Here is a 17,447-nt window from a genome sequence, read left to right as displayed (position 1 = left end):
GGTGAATTTTTGATGAAGATGGAAGGTTCAAATTATACGAGACTTCACCAACTCATTGAAGCAACTGAAATGGCCCAAAGAATCTTTGACTAAGTTTGGTATGACGTTGGAGGCGGAGAGAAAGTTTTCTATAGGGACGCAAGTGAATAAAGACCCAATCTCCAATCTGAAATGCCACATCCTTACGTCCGTTGTCAGCAATCATTTCAGATGTGGTGTTTTCATCCAAAACATATCGAGAAATTGTCGGTGGAGGGAGATCATACACCACCTCAAAAGGAGTGAGCTTAGAGTTGTATTGGTAAGAGGTGTTGTACCAAAACTCTTCCCAAGGAAAAAGAGGGAACTAACTAGTAGGGTTACGGCTGTAAAGCAGCAAAATTACTTCTCCAAACACTTGTTAAGAGCCTTCGTTTGTCCATCTTATTAAGGGTGATGGGCCAAGTTTTTAGCTAATTGAGTCCTATGCAATCTTTTAATTTCAGTCCAAAATTCATACAAAAAATAGGATCACGATCAGATATAATTATAGATGGAAAACCATAGAGTCATATGTATTCTTGGACAAACACCTATGCATTTTATGACTTGTGAATTTTGGTGGTAAAGCGATAGAATGTTCATACTTTGAATTTTGATCTACAATCACCAATATAACACTGCGGTCATGAGAAGGGGGAAAACTAGTTATAAAGTCCATCGAGATATCCTCAAAAATATAAAACAAGATGGGAAGGGGAAGGAGAAGACCTAGACGACCTAGAACAAGTATCTTTCATTTGTTGACATATCTAACAGGTTAGAACAAACATTTTGACATAATGACGCATCCCCGACCAGTAAAAATTAGAGGAAAAACGATGAAAAGTTCTAGAAATACCTGCATGTCCACCAATTTTTGAAGAATGAAAGTTCTCCAAGAGTAGCTTTTTAAGATTATGATCAGGGGGAATGACCAAGCGGTTTCAAAATAACTGTAAACCTTCATGAAAAGAAAATTATGGCAATGAGGTAGGGTCAGTGCATAAATGATGTTTTAGGTCAAACAACTTTGCATTGTCTTGTTTAGTTGTCTCAATTTGTTGATCAAGGCTTTCTTAGTGACGGCCAAAGTTAAACCAATCATAGTGGGAACCCTTGATAAAACATCAACAGTTGAGGTCAACTTGCCAAGATGATACAATATTTCAATATCAAAACCAATTAACTTGCTGAGGCAGTGTTTCTGTTCATGTGTTTGAATAGCCTCATTAGTGAGAGCTTTCAGTGGTTGTTGATCCGTAATAATGAGAAATTTCTGACCCAACAAATATTGTTGCCTCTTTTGAACAACCTCGATAATAGAAAACATTTCTCTTGTGTAGGTGGAGGCTACTTGCATTCGTGGGGATAACTTTTGGTCGAAGAAGGCAATTGAATTTCCTTCTTGACACAAAAACACCAATACCAATACCTGAGGCGTAGTTTCTTGAGAAAATATTTTAGCAAAATTTTGCAACACAAGAACTACAACATAACGCAAAGCCCATTTTTGAGTGATAAAGGCCACAAAAGCAGCATCTGACCATACAAAGAAGTCCTTTTTTCAAAAGGTCTATTAATGGTGAGGCTAGTTGAATATATTTTTTGATATATCGACGATAATATCCAGACCTAAAAATCCACGAACCTCTTTGATAGAATATAGGATAAGCCATGATTTAATAGCATGCATCTTATTTTGGATCAACCTCTAAACCGATGGAGGAGATAATATGCCCCAGATATGCCTAAAGTGACATTGGAATGCTTGACTACTGAAGAATTCTGGCGCAGAAGCTCAAAAACATAATGTAAATGGTCATGCTAAGTCTTACTATAAACGAGGAAAAATTTGCGAAGAAAATGCTTGAATATGAAATTCATGGTAGCTTGAAATGTGGACAAGACGTTAGACAACCTAAAGAGAATAAAAAGGAACTCAAAGTGGCCATCATGGGTGCAAAATGCAGTTTTCTCAATGTCATCGGGATGAAATCGAATTTGATAGTACCCATCCAACAAATTGAGTTTAGAAAAGAAAAAAGCATTGTGGAACTCATCAAAAAGTTCCTCCACTGTGTAGGAATGGGAAATCTATCTTTCATTGTAATAAAACTTAAGGCCCTGTAGTCGACGCAAAAGCACCATGTGTCATCTTTTTGACGCACCAGCATAACTGGGGATGAATAAGGGCTGAAACTAGGTCGAATCACACCAAATTTGAGCATATCAGAAACCAACTGCTCAATCTCACTCTTTTGAAAATGTGGATAGCAATATGGACGGACATTCACAGGGGTAGATCCAGTGATTAGTGGAATACGGTGATCTTGAAGACGGGAAGGTGGTAAGGTTGTATGAGACACAAACGGGAAGGTGGTAAGGTTGTTGGAGACACAAACACATCTGTATAAGACTCAAGCAATAAAGAACAAAAGGGTGGACATACTCTGAGGTTCTTGCTGGAGACAACAGCTTCAAACGAAACAATCAGGCGATGGAATCTATTTGACTAAAATGTCATAAAGTAGAGGGTTGGACTTATCGCATAACGGAAGGAGGGTCTCCGGACCTTTCCGCAGAAGTTAATTAGAAGAGGCATTGGGCATAATTTGTCATTATTGGACCCTAAGTCACCAACCAGATCACTCATAAAACCAAGTCATAACCATGTAAATCAATGACAAAAAATTCTGTCAAGAAGGTGTGACCTTTTATAGATATAGAAAGATCGCGGATGACACCTAAACATGTAAGACTATGAATGTTACCCCCCAAATAGAAAATTTGGCAAACGATTCAATGGATAATTTAAGAGATTTCGCAACATGGAAACTGATAAAATTGTGAGTGCTCCCATCATCAAGGAGAAATTGAGCAGTCTGGCCTTCTACATGACAAGTGAAATGAAGAGAAGTGACTGTGGGAGGTTTGCCGACAAATCCATGTTGCTGATAGTATGGAGAGAAGGTTTAGTCGGTGGGGACAAGAAATTAGGATCTTGTGGGGGTGAAGGAAATGTTGGAGATGCAGGTGTGGATTCATTTGGTGGTTCATCTTTAGAGAGGAGAAAAAGTTGTGGTGGAGAAGAACAACAATGACCCTTTTTTCATCGCAATTGAAGCAAAGGTTAAGCTCACGTTTGCGTTGAATTTCTGTTAGGGTGAGTTTTCGAAAAGGAACACGACCAACACCAGGAAGTAAGTTGCAGGCAACGAATAAGAAGCAGATGAAAGAGGCAAATTGATTTTGGGGCTGAAAATGGACTGAGTAGGTAAAAAAATGGACAATGCCTTAGAGAACTGATTGGGCTGGGTTGGTGGTTTCACATGGCCCAAATGTTTTTGCCCTTATAAAAAGGCAATGCTAATGGCATCATTTAGACTATTGGGTCGAAAGAATAAAACATCACTTTTTTATATTTGGATGCAGCTCATAAATAAAATAATGTTTCATCATCAATGTATTTACATCAGAGGTGCGATAGGCGATTTGTTCAAACTGAGAGAAATAGTCTTGAACAGTGGAAGTCATCTGGAGTTTACCCAAAATGCCCTTAGGTGCCTCCATAGATTTGGTACCAAAATGAACCACCAATGCCTTAGTGAAATGATCCCAACCGATAAGTTGATGATTTTCATGCATCAATTGAAACCAATCTCTAGCAGTACCCTCCAGGTATAAAGAGGCTAAGTTCAAGCGGTTTTCTTCTTAAACGCCATAAGTATCAAAGTATTGATTGGCCTGAAACACCCAACTTTCAGCATGTTGGCCTTCAAATTTTGGTAAGTTGATAGGTGCAGGTTTTTCTTGACGAAAAGGCATAAAAGGGTGTTGCTAGGTAGGTTGTGAAGGAGGAAACTGGTTGAAATTAGGGTTTAGTGGTGGGGAAGAAAGGTGTTGGTAAAAGAAATTTTGAGGTGAGGGAATGAAGAAGGACCAGGGGCAGTAGGGTTAGATCCTTTTTCAGCAGATAGAGGGATCTGAAGTTTAGAAATATGAGAAACAAGATCATAAAGGGTGGTGCTAATAGAATCCAAAGTCTTACATGAGTAGCAACTTCTTGGAGCTGTTTAACGGCCTCGTCCAATGTCTGCAAATAAGTGTTGTGAGCACCATCACCCATTGGTAGAGGAGGGTCAATGAAATCACCAAATGTAATAGATTAACTTGAATTGAAGATATATAACAACTTACAATTACTGAAAGTTGTAGAAAAGCTTAGAAAAATATAAAAAAATTAAGAACAGAGGGAGGTTCCAGAAAAACTACAAGCTAAGAAAATAAAAGACAATTCATTCACTGTCTCTCTTTAGTTGTATCTCTTCTATTTATATAGATAGGTATTAGGCTGGAGATCTCTTTGCACCACCACTTGCAGGAAAAGGTACTAGCACATGTGGTCCTTGCTTAGCATTTGGGACCACATATTAGTCCAAGTATTTAGGGGGCTGTCGACGTAGTGCTCCTCCGTTGTCTTGCATATTTGTTACATAACACTTAGCCTTTATTTTGTTATGTTTTTTTATTTTACATAGAACTATTAGATCAATGTATAAACTAGGTCAATAAGTATTGGTTTACTCATTGTGGGGTTAACCTGGGTACCAATCACAATAGTTGAATCGTGATAAGGTTTTATTAGAGCACTAGATTCATCGATCTCATTGTACTAAAACATATATAATAGAGTATCGTGAAATGTTAATAAGATATTTGTACTTACCTTTGAGAGGCTATCAAATACAGAAAAACATATTTCTTTCTTTCATATGTGCTATTACTTGATTCTAATTTGTGTCTAATGATCCAAATTAATACATGATGCTCTTTCACTCTTTTAAATCATGGATGGTGAGAACATGATGATGTAAGGTTAGGTTCGATTTTCTAGCGCCATTTGTTGTTTTTGTGACTCCCGGTAAAGGATGGGTCAAAAGTGGAGCTAGAGGTAAAGGTAAAGTTGTAGTTCAGATCAGTTTAGAGCTCAAGGTGTTGAGTAGGTGTGAGAGAGGGTTGGGTGCCTACACCTAGAGAGAATTCTGAGATCGTGACTCAAGAGTTAGATGTACTGGTTCGAGAAGAAGTTGCACCTGATCCAACTTCTACAGAGGTTATATCTTTGTAATGTTGTTGGCTAATTCGATAGGTGATAAGCTAGAGATTATAACTTATTTGAAGCCTTTTAAATTAAAAAAAATAGCACCCTTAATGCCTTTATATGCCCATATCTAATTACTAATTGATTTTTTGTAGCTATGAAAGCTTAAGGACAAGCAAGAACGAATTCATGCAAAAAGAGACCAAAAATGTAGAAAAAAAATGAAGATGATGCTCGCTGAAGGAACGTGACGACTCAACAAAATTGCCAAACTTCACTTAAAATGATAGTCTTATACTGAAAATCTTATGGTAGTCAGTGAGAAGAATGAACAAACAAAGATCCATCAAACTCTATTGAAGAGATAAATTCTACTTGCTGAAATTGATAGTCTTATGCTGAAAATCTTATGGTAGGTCAGTGAGAAGAAGGAACAAACGAAGATCCATCAAACTCTATTGATGAGATGAATTCTACTTGCTGAAATTGATAGTCTTATACTGAAAATCTTATGGCAGGTTGGTGAGAAGAAGGAACAAACGAAGATCCATCAAACTCTATTGACGAGATGAATTCTTCTTCGCTGAAAATGATAGTCTTATACTGAAATCTTATGGCAGGTCGGTGAGAAGAAGAACAAACGAATATCCATCAAACTCTATTGACGAGATGAATTCTACTTGTTGAAAAATATATTCTTATACTGAAAATCTTATGGAAGGTCGGTGAGAAGAAGGAACTAACGAAGATCCATCAAACTCTATTGACGAGATGAATTCTACTTCGTTGAAAATGATAGTCTTATAGTAAAAATCTTATGGCAGGTCGGTGAAAAGAAGGAACAAACGAAGATCCATCAAACTCTATTGACAAGATGAATTCTACTTCGCTGAAAATGATAGTCTTATATTAAAAATCTTATGGCAGGTCGGTTAGAAGAAGGAACAAACGAAGATCCATCAAACTCTATTGACGAGATGAATTCTACTTGCTGAAAATGATAGTCTTATACTTAAAATCTTATGGCAGGTCGGTGAGAAGAAGGAACAAACGAAGATCCATCAAACTCTATTGACGAGATGCATTCTACTTGCTGAAATCGATAATCTTATACTGAAAATCTTATGGCATGTCGATGAGAAGAAGGAACAAACGAAGATTCATCAAACTCTATTGACAAGATGAATTCTACTTCGCTGAAAATGATAGTCTTATATTGAAAATCTTATGGCAGGTCGGTGAGAAGAAGGAACAAATGAAGATCCATCAAGCTCTATTGACGAGATGAATTCTACTTGCTGAAATTGACAGTCTTTCTTTTACCCGAAATCGAAAAATATTTATTTTAAGAGATTTTCGACCTTAAGAATCGCCACTTAATTTTTTATGAAAATTAAGAAAAACTTGTTTTCAACAAGACTTAAACTAGAAAAATCTTTTCGAAAACTCTAAGGGGTTGAGGAATTCCTATTAACGTCTTAGGAAGGCTTTGAAAGCACCTAAGACGTTCCGCTTAGTTGCGGGTATCCGACAACTAACTATTTGGCTAATACTTGTTTAAAAATTTACAAATTTGCTTGAAACTGAACTTCCTAAAATTTAATCTAGGCGAAGCTTACGAGTTCAAAATATTATCGTTTTGAGATTTGGTTCAATTTTAGGTTTGATAAAACAGTATGACATGCGACGGGGGTTGGAGTTTTTCTAACTCTAAGCTAACGACAACCAAACGAAGGCATATAACCAATATAGTAAAGAGGGAGAGAGAGAGAGAGAGAGAGAGAGAGAGGGAGAGAGGGAGATTGGGTCCAATTCCGGATTCTGTCCGCGTTGACCTAAATTTGGACCCACCTGCTTTTTGGGTTTTTAACCCATTTTTGTTTGGGTTTTCGACCCACTTCACCTGTCCTATTCTAAGCAAGTAATAAATAAAAACGACAAGACTTATGCCAAAATGAATACAATGATGTAATAAAATCGAATTGGATCTCCTAATCTGACTTCTTCGGCCATCTTCAATACTTAAAACCACGGCTTTTCTCGCCGGCGACGAGACTCGACCCAATGGAGGACAATGTGCATCCTCATGGCTTTCTCTCAAAATTCAAGTTGGAAGAGTTCGTGAAGAACTCAAACAGATTTTTTACATGCCACAAGGATAAAAGAAGATAAGTAATATAATTTGACTTACTAGATACAAAGAGAAAAGAGAATTTTATCAATCCACAAAAATATACCATTTGAACATAGCAAGAGACAAATTAATACACGATCCTCCGAGAAAAAACGCACAGAGGCACGCTGGCTAACGAGAACATTAAAATTCAAATAAATCTAAGCATATACACTATATTCAACTATATTAGTATGCTTTCTATGCAGGTCTGCAGAGACAAGGTGAAAGAAATACGCAAAATTCGCCGTTAAAATAAATATAAAGGGGGAAAATAAAATAAATAAAGAACGGAGATATTGGCCAATATACAATAATAATAACTAGTCTCACACACTATACTACTCGGCCATATGAACTTGAAGGACACCAAGCCACAACAGGAAGTGCACACCAATACAGATAAGTCACTTGAAGGATAAAAAAAATCGAAATATGCTGTCAGGGCCGCTTAATACAACCTCAATGCACAATGTTCATTGTGAAACATGCTTGAAGGTGAGTCGAGACATTCTCTAAACTAAAAATTTCCTATTTGAATGAATCAATCTCTCAACAAGATATCAAAGTAACTATATTTATCTTAATGATTAAGAAAACACATTGAAAGAAGTTAGAAAAAATAAAATAATAAAACCAGGATGATTCTTACATTCACAAAATCATGCGTATTTTGATAAGGGTAAGGAAGCTTACATAAAATTTAATACAAGGCAAATTCACAGGAAACTCGAACAAGTCAGAACTAATACCCCCCCCCCCCCCCTCCTCGTTTTTTTTCCGAAAGTTATCATAATTATTGTGACGCTAAACACAAGGGTCGCAAGCAACGGGAAATGAAATCTTTACATCTAGATATATATTTGAGTCACAGTCAGGAAGGAATCTGACAACTTAACCAAAATAGAAGATATCAATCCCTACGGAAATAAACTAGAAAAGAAACGACAAAATAAGAAATATGTGGACTGTAGTGTATTCCAACTGAAATAAACAGAGATGCAAGCAAAGAAAAATAAATAAACCTAAGGAATATACCTTCTTCTGAGCGGCGACACCGTGACGAGCAAGCAAAGGGAAAATCTTCACCACCGTAAGATTAAGTTGGAGCGAACAGAGGACGAAGAATCTGGATGGAATCCTCGATAGCTTTTCCTCCAAACTTCAAAAGAAAATTTGCCACCAACAACCAAACGGACCAACACGAATTCTAAAACGAACGAACTCTTCTGTTTCGAAAGGTTTTTCAAAACCAAATTCTTCCTGAATGCCCTAGTGACACGTCAAAGGAATTTCTTAATGCCCAGATTTCAATTTCAGAAACTCCAAAAAAAAATAATGCCCCTCTTCATGAGAAGGGGAAAGAGACTATTTATACCCGAACATTGGGGTTAAAGATTATGGTGGGAAAAGGGGGTAAAATTGACAAATGAAGTTCTTTTACAAAATTTGAATTTCTTAGAGGATAAGGAGAACCAGCTGGAATTGGTACGAAATCGTACCAATTCCAACGGAACATACAAGACAGTCGTCCGATCTTGATGCTATTAAGCGAGTATCGCGGAGATGATGACATCTGGCCGCTAAGGACGAAATAGAGCCGCTGGAATCGTACAAGGGTGCAATCGAAGGCTGGAAAGGGTAGAGAGGCGAATGACGCGTCATGCCTGGTCGAGTCTGGCTGGTGGAGTGCGTGACTTGATCGCGCTTCCTGTTTTTTCATAAAGAAGAAGGACGAACTACTCCCAACTTCACTCGCTGTATACGCTCTGAATGCATAGTTGGGTCGGGTTAGAGGGATGCGATCGGGCTGAACAAAGAAATTAAACGGGAATGGGTTGCTCTGGTTTGGGTTTGCTGAAAGCTGTAAATAATGGCCCCAAACCAAACTGGCCATTGGCCTATCTGACTAAATTTCAAAATGGGTCGAAATAATATGATTAATTAACAAACTTCTTAATATTAACGACATAAAATAATTGATATAACCAAAAAAAAGATCATTATGTTAATTAATAAAGTTTCAGAAAGATAACATCTCCAGAGGCGAATTTCGAACGATTACAAATCTACTAATTGCATGCACAATTATTATAAAAATGGCTGCTTGACTAAAACCAAACAAGTAATAACTTTCAAAACATTTTAATTTCAAAAAGTCTATTTATTTTATACCTTTTAAATCTAGAAGCTCATTAATTAATTTATTAAAGTGGTTAAAATTGTGTGTCAACAATCTTATACTGAAAATCTTATGGTAGGTCGGTGAGAAGAAGGAACAAATGAAGATCCATCAAACTGTATTGACGAGATGAATTCTACTTGCTGAAATTGATAGTCTTATACTGAAAATCTTATGGTAGGTCGGTGAGAAGAAGGAACAAACGAAGATCCATCAAACTCTATTGACGAGATGAATTCTAATTGCTAAAATTGATAGTCTTATACTGAAAATCTTATGGCAGGTCAGTGAGAAGAAGAAACAAACGAAGATCCATCAAACTCTATTGACGAGATGAATTCTACTTGCTGAAATTGATAGTCTTATACTGAAAATCTTATGGCAGGTCGGTGAGAAGAAGGAACAAACGAAGATCCATCAAACTCTATTGATGAGATGAATTCTACTTGCTAAAATTGATAGTCTTATATTGAAAATCTTATGGCAGTTCGGTGAGAAGAAGGAACAAACGAAGATCCATCAAATTCTATTGACGAGGTGAATTCTACTTTGCTGAAAATGATAGTCTTATACTGAAAATCTTATGGCAGGTCGGTGAGAAGAAGGAACAAACGAAAATCCATCAAACTCTATAAACGAGATGTATTCTACTTGCAGAACAATTAGGCTATAATGAAGGTCAAAAAGGTGAGCATAAGTGAATGTGAACGGCGAGATCGATCGGGCTTTCTAACTGTGGTTCAAATACCTGAAGCCTTAAAGACAAGGAAGAAAGGGCGGAAAGAAGTACAAGTCGATGAATCGGTGAGCTCGGCTAACCTCATTGACTAAGTCACGTACTGAAAATTTTGGGTAAGTTTTGGGGAAAGTATAAATAACTGAGAGGAAAGAGAAAATACATCTTACACTCTCTGAACTTAGAGTACATAAGAACATTCCAATATTTTGTGTGGTAGGCAATCTTGTAATCCATCTTTTGGTGGAATTTGGAGCTGGGTTTCTAGATTTGAAGTTTAAACCAACAATTCAGAAAGCTAAGAATATATTTGGTATAATTTGTGTTTATTTTAGCATGATTAGTCAAAATCACGATTCTAGAGATGTGAAAATAAAGTTGGATATTGATTAATTTAGAGCAATTTTTTGTATTGCTCTATTTTACGTTAACTCTCATGGATTCAAAGTGATTGTCATGTGCTAATTTATGATTTGAGGTTACGAACTTGATTCTACTCTAGATCTTCATGTATTGCTTGAAAAACGTTATACGAAGTGGGTAATTAATTACCTAGTTTGATGCTTGCATATTAGCTTCAAATTTCTCGTTTGCTTAAGAAAAGGAATTTGAGATTTCATTTCTAAATGCTAGAGTTTCTTGAAAGAGAAGATGTATGTTTTGTAGATTGTACATGGAAGGCCTGGAAAGAGCTCCTACGAAATAGCCATGTTGTGGTTGAGAATGCAATGTATTTATTTTCTTCACGTCGATATCATAAACATTACATCATTATAAATACTAAGTGTCTATATAAACATATATATCTTTAAAATACACTACTAAATAGTGCAGGGGTTAAAAGAAAATATATAACTATAGCTTTTATTTTCTTCCTATTAATATTTCTGTTATTTATAACAAGAGATATGGTAATTATATATTTATTAGTAGAATAGCAAAACTATTTAAACTTTAGCCAATAAGCTTTTGTGTTGTGATTCTCATCTACTTGTATGATTTATATCTCTCAAATCATTTTATTTTTTTCTTGATTTTTTGATTTTTTTTTAAAAAAAATCAACACAAAATTTAGGTCATCAAATATAATTTTTTTTGTTGTACTTTATCATACTAAAAATTAACGAAGTTATTTAATTATTCGTATATTTATCCACATTTAAAAAATAAATAAATTTGATTTTTCAATAAATTCTTTTAAGAACAATAAATTTAGCTAATACGTACTAATCATATTCATAACTGAATAACCCAAAACATATGTGTTGCATGTCTTATTTTCTTTAGCCTTTACTTGTTTAAACAAAACATATCTATCCTTATTTTTATAATTATTTTTAAAAATAAATATTCATATTTATTTTTATAATTATTTAAGTTTTGAAAAAAGAGATTTCATTTTTCATGTTGGTTATTTTTTTAGGTTGCATGTCTCTTATTTTAGGTTGGAGATAAATTGTTTATTGTGCACCTATGATTTGGGAGTATGTTTTTCTGGATAAGTTGTTAAAAAATTGAAAATTTTAACATGGATAAGTTAAGCATGTGAATTTTTTTTATTATCTATTGTTAATAATAAATACTTTGAGAATTTACTTCGAAATTTTTTTTCATGACAAAGGTATGATCCAAAATACATTAGGCAAAAAAGTTGTTAATCAGTTACCTTAATTTTACGATTCCATCATAAAATTACAATACTCAAATTTAAAATTGTGCTTAATAATTAAAGAAAATAACTGCATTAATAATTGAAGATAAATTAATTATATTAATCACCACAGGAGACAAAAACTTGCCTTGTAGTTGCTATTCAAATGGGATAAAAAAGATCACGATTTACACTTTTCCAGTAACCATATTTAGTGAATGCAAATAAATAAATTTATTTTTATTATTAATAAAATCTAATTTTTTATTTTATTATTTTTTGTTAATCTGGTTTAAGTATTCGTGTATAGGTGAAAAGTTATAAAATCGACTATTAAATTCTAATCATAAATAAAAGTTTAATATTAGATTAAAAAACATGGATAATATTTTGTTAGTAACTCTATTTTATATCACTTCTTTTTAATATTTTAAAGTGGATCACTTAAATTTTAAATTTTTAATTGTAATGCTTATATAAATATAAATTTTATACATTTTTAATGGTTGGATCACGATAATTTAAGTAATCTCTAATAAAAAATAATTTTTAGAATTTTATATTTAGAATTTAATATGATTACAAATTACAAATAATTAATTCTAATAAGGAAATTATTTTTCTATTACAATAAGATTTTAGGAATTCTATTTTGTGACTTTTTTCTTTTAAATCATAATTATAAATCTATCCAAACACGCTCTAATAAAAACATGCTCTAATAAAAAAAATATCTCTGTAAGATAAATAATAGTCTTTCGAACTATATAAAAAAACTTAAATTACATATGTTTAAACATCATTTTTTTCACGATAATACTACTTAAAAATATTATGTAACTCTTTAAAAAAATATTTTTAATAATTTTAAAATAGTTTCTTACTACCTTATTAGAAAGTATCAAAAACAACATCAACACACTAATTATTCGGCTAATTAAAACTTAATTAAACATCATCAAACCAACAAATTCAAAATATACTACTAAAACAGAATAGAATCTTAGATAACTCCAACAAAATATTGAGATCATTTCATGATTGGTTATATAATCAAATAAAAACATATGTTAAAATTTTGTATTAAATTTACGATCATGACTAATTTATCTTGTGCTAAGATTAAAAATCTATATTAAAAAAAGAGACATGAATTAATAACTGAACAAACTTGTTAAATTCTAAAATAAAAAATTATAAATACTTACCTCTAGTGTTGATTTTATACTCCAAGAATCTTCCAAATATTAAACTGTCACATTTTGAAATGATACACAAACACACTAAAAAGTATATCAAAATTTAACATTTAGATTGAACAACTTTAGATAAAATGAAGAACAATGAATATACATATAAACAAGACAGAGATAAAAGAAAAACAAAAACTGATACAAAGAAAGTTGAAAGCATGGTTTGCCAATATCACTATAGTATTAGTATATATATAAATAGTTTCAATTTTATAACCGTTTTTTTTAAAACTCATTTATTAGAGAAATTTGCAAACTGTGTGTTGAATTTTTTGAAATTTAAAATTTATTTTTAAGACTTCTTTAAGAATTAAATCGTTTATGTACTTTTCAGAAATCTGCTAAACAAATTCAGTTTTTTTTTTTAAATGCTACTTCTTCTTTTAAAAGAAAATCAGCATCCAAAAAAAAGAAGATTCAAATTTTTTTTAAAATCCGCTTTAGACGATATTAAAAAGCAATTTTTTTATACAATAGTAAACTTAAAGTGATGACATTTGTCAGTAGTTTGACGTAAAAACAGATGACATTTTGTTCGCGTTTATATAAATGCATTTTTTTAAAAAAGGTATAAATTAGTTTTTTTTAAAAAATATTAATCTTTCCTAGATATAATCTTTCCTGGATATAATTTTTTTAAAAATTGATTTTTGAATTTTTTAACTGCCAATAAAGAAATCTCTTAAATTAAATTAGAGATTTTGTTAAATAATTTGAAAGTATCTTGAAAGAGGAGTTAGAAAACGTGAGAGGTGAGGAAAGAGAACGTGAGATATGGAGAAAGAAGGTTAATGAGTAGTAGTTTAATTGTTTGTTTCTTTTTAAAAGTTTATTAATTTTAGAACTTGTTCTAATGTAGGAATATTTTGATAAATAAAAGAAAATTCAAATAATAAAATCTGAATACAAAGTATTTTTAGAAAACTATCATTCTGACATTTTAAATGAATATTTTAAAGTATTATTATTTTAAATAATAATGTTATGTATTATGACTTGATTGCTTTTCTTTTAAAGTTGGAGTTAGTACAAAAATTCAAAACAAACAATTTGCAAGCAAATATACAATTAAAGAAAGAGTAAATTTTAGGAATAGAAAACATAAAAATTATATTAGCGCTCTATAGTTAGAATTTTGCTATTTACGCTCCACAATCAAACTCTGTTTGCTATAGAGCATCCAATTTGTATTAATCGGACATTTGTGTATATGAAAATTGTGTTTTGTATATGTATATGTTCTCTGCGTTAGGCTAGAGTGGGGGCGAGATAGGGATAGAAAGGAGCGAGGGGGGGCGAAAGAGGGCAAAAAGTGGAGAGAAGTGAATTATATATGTATATCAGTTAGATAATTGTATATATGTGACTACTATATATATGTATCAATGATTGTATTTGTTTATTTGCATAAAATTTGTATTCCCATACAACTGAATTAATTGAGTGTAAACATTTGTATTTTTATATCAAATCTCTTTCTCGCATTATACAAACACAAATTATACATACGCAATGCATGGTGTGTTTGTATAACGCGAGTGAGAAAGACAAAAGTGAACTGAGCAGGAAAATATTTGTATTTGTATAAATTATAGTTAAGTTTATAGGATAGAGAGATATATATTTGTATATACAGTATCTCTCAGTTTATACAAACACAAACACAATTTATACATTTGTGTTTTGTATAAAGTGAGAGATGCGAGATATGACTGAAAAAGAGGAGAGTGGTGAGCGAGATTCCAGAGAGCAAAGAGAGGCGAATGGCAAAAGGTTTTCTGCGAATTAGAATTAAATGAAACTGTAGCTATAACGTTTATTTTATAATAATAGTTTGTTGTAATGCACAATTTTCCCTTAAAGAAAATAATGAATGAAGAATTTTCATATGTAGCCACTTAAAAATAACCTAATTACACTTCACAACTATAGTTTGATAATTACGATTTATAGCTACAACTTATAGGGAAGATAGAGGCGAATGTGATTGGGAGAGGGAGGAGAGAGTCGAGCGAGAGAGGACAGAGAGTGGAAGAAAGGTGAATTTTATATGCATGTCGGTTAGATAATTGTATATTATACATATGTATTTGTATAGATGGCAAGCGAGATTGGGAAAGGGAGGAGAGGCGAGCGAGATTGGGAGAAGGAGGAGAGAGACGAGCGAGAGAAGGAAATAATTTATATAATCGCGACTAAGTTTGTATAATTTGCGTGTTTTTGTATTACTGAGTAATATAAAGTCTGAAATTATACAAATATGATAAAACTTGAAATAACAAATTGATACAAACATAACCATATGAACTTTAAACCGTTATACAAAATATATTATAAAAATTACACTATACAAAATTCGAAAACCACACGTTTATACGAACTTAAAAAAGTTATACACAAAAAGATTGAATTTATATGGTGATGAAATTGAAAAACCAAAGAATATCATCTTCATATATAAATATAAATCATTGTATACAAATACAAATCAAACGAAGAATTTCTAGTTGTGAATTATACAAATGCGTCGAATTATACAAACGTGGATTATTATACAATTCAAAGTCCGCCGACATAATAAATAATTAATGCTAGTCGCAAGTGATAATTATAATAAATTATAGCTATAATGAATAATTAAATAATATAAATTTGTTTAACCACATAATTTTCCATAATAATGAATTTAGACTCTTCTTAGCCCAAAATCCTCACTGCCCTTAGAATTGGATTTGAGCCCAAATTTCCGGTCTTGACATTCTATTCGAATGAATTTTGCAAATCAAAGACCCACAAACGGAAATATAAAATAAAATTGATTACCCTCAGAGTGAGCTGAATTGATTTGTACTTTGCTTTTTCCTTTCTGCCAAGGTGACTATTTCTGAGTATTTGTTTAGATATGAAACTATACCACCACCCAAAGCATTTGAAGGAACAAGCACCGTAAAAGAAGACAATTAGGACCATTTGGTAGCGGGTATTAGATTGAATAGGACATGGATTAAAAATTAGTTTATTTAATACATTGTTGGATTACTTTATTTAATTTAGTTCATGAATTGCTTATCTATTATATGTGGTCTTATCTTATCACTAGAAAATAGAGAGATAGCTAATCCAAGGTTTAACAAATCTTGGAATAGATCCCTTATTTCTTTTCCTAAATATCTTTTGTAATTTAATTTCCTTTTTATTTATATTGGAATGGTTAATATGTTCCTTTTTTAATTCTTCAAATTCTTTTAATGTGATTTAATGATTTCACTAATATTTTTTCTCCATTGTTTCTTGATTTTTTTATTCAAATAGTTTGTCGATTAACCACTTAAACTTTACTTTTTTTTTTAAAAAAAAACTTCAGGCATTGAGTAATTTAAGTAATCTTAAATCTATGTTAAGTTTAAGATATACTTGACCAAATATATGTGTGTGTGTATATATATATATATATATGTATATATATATATACACACACACACACACATTATATTGAACCAATCACATGGATTATACAATTTCTTAATAACACAAGGGTATAATAGGAAATAGTTTTTTTAATAGAGTTTTAAATCAAACACAAGATTGAGTGGAAAGTAATGAACCAAACACTTGACAAAAAATATTCCCTGTATTACTAATCCCCGCGTTACTAGTATTTGCATCACTAATCCCTGCTTATCGATGTTTGTACTAAACGACCTCATGAGAAAATGAGTTTATTTGTATGGGTAATGGGTAAATTGGGTGAATTAAACGAGTATGGGTGGGTATTTGAATTTTGAGTTAAATGATTGGTCAAACTGGGTTGAGCCCTAGGATTGTGTTATGTGTACCAAAAAAGTTTATGTTAGTGGGAGAGAGACAAATGTACATAGATTTTTGGACAATGAGGGCATTAATGAACGAAAAGTATGACGAAGGGTATTGTGTACCATCAACGATAGTTCGAGATATATTTGTCTTTTTCCCTTTAGTATATAATGTATTTTACTTAGAGTTTAGTTTCATACTTTTATGTTTGATTGTCTCAAACTCTCAATTATTCTATGATGTGACCGTGTTTGCTTTTGAGTAAGATGCAATCTATCAACTCATGTACATGGTTCATTGGGTGATTTGTCTTGCTAAGTGATCTTCAGTATTATTTATTTTTGGTGTCAAAATTATGTGTAGTTTACTCCAGATATAGTGTATCCAAGTGATCAGCATGAACTTTTCAGTAAGTTCTTGAAATTGAAATCTCCAGTCTTCAAGGGTGCGGAATCTGAGGATGCTTATGATTTTCTGGTTGACTGTCACGAGCTACTGCACAAGATGGGTATAGTAG

This window comes from Solanum lycopersicum, chromosome 8 (genome assembly GCF_036512215.1).
Source record: "Solanum lycopersicum chromosome 8, SLM_r2.1".
Taxonomy (NCBI): domain Eukaryota; kingdom Viridiplantae; phylum Streptophyta; class Magnoliopsida; order Solanales; family Solanaceae; genus Solanum; species Solanum lycopersicum.
Note: the sequence above shows the minus strand (reverse complement) of the source record.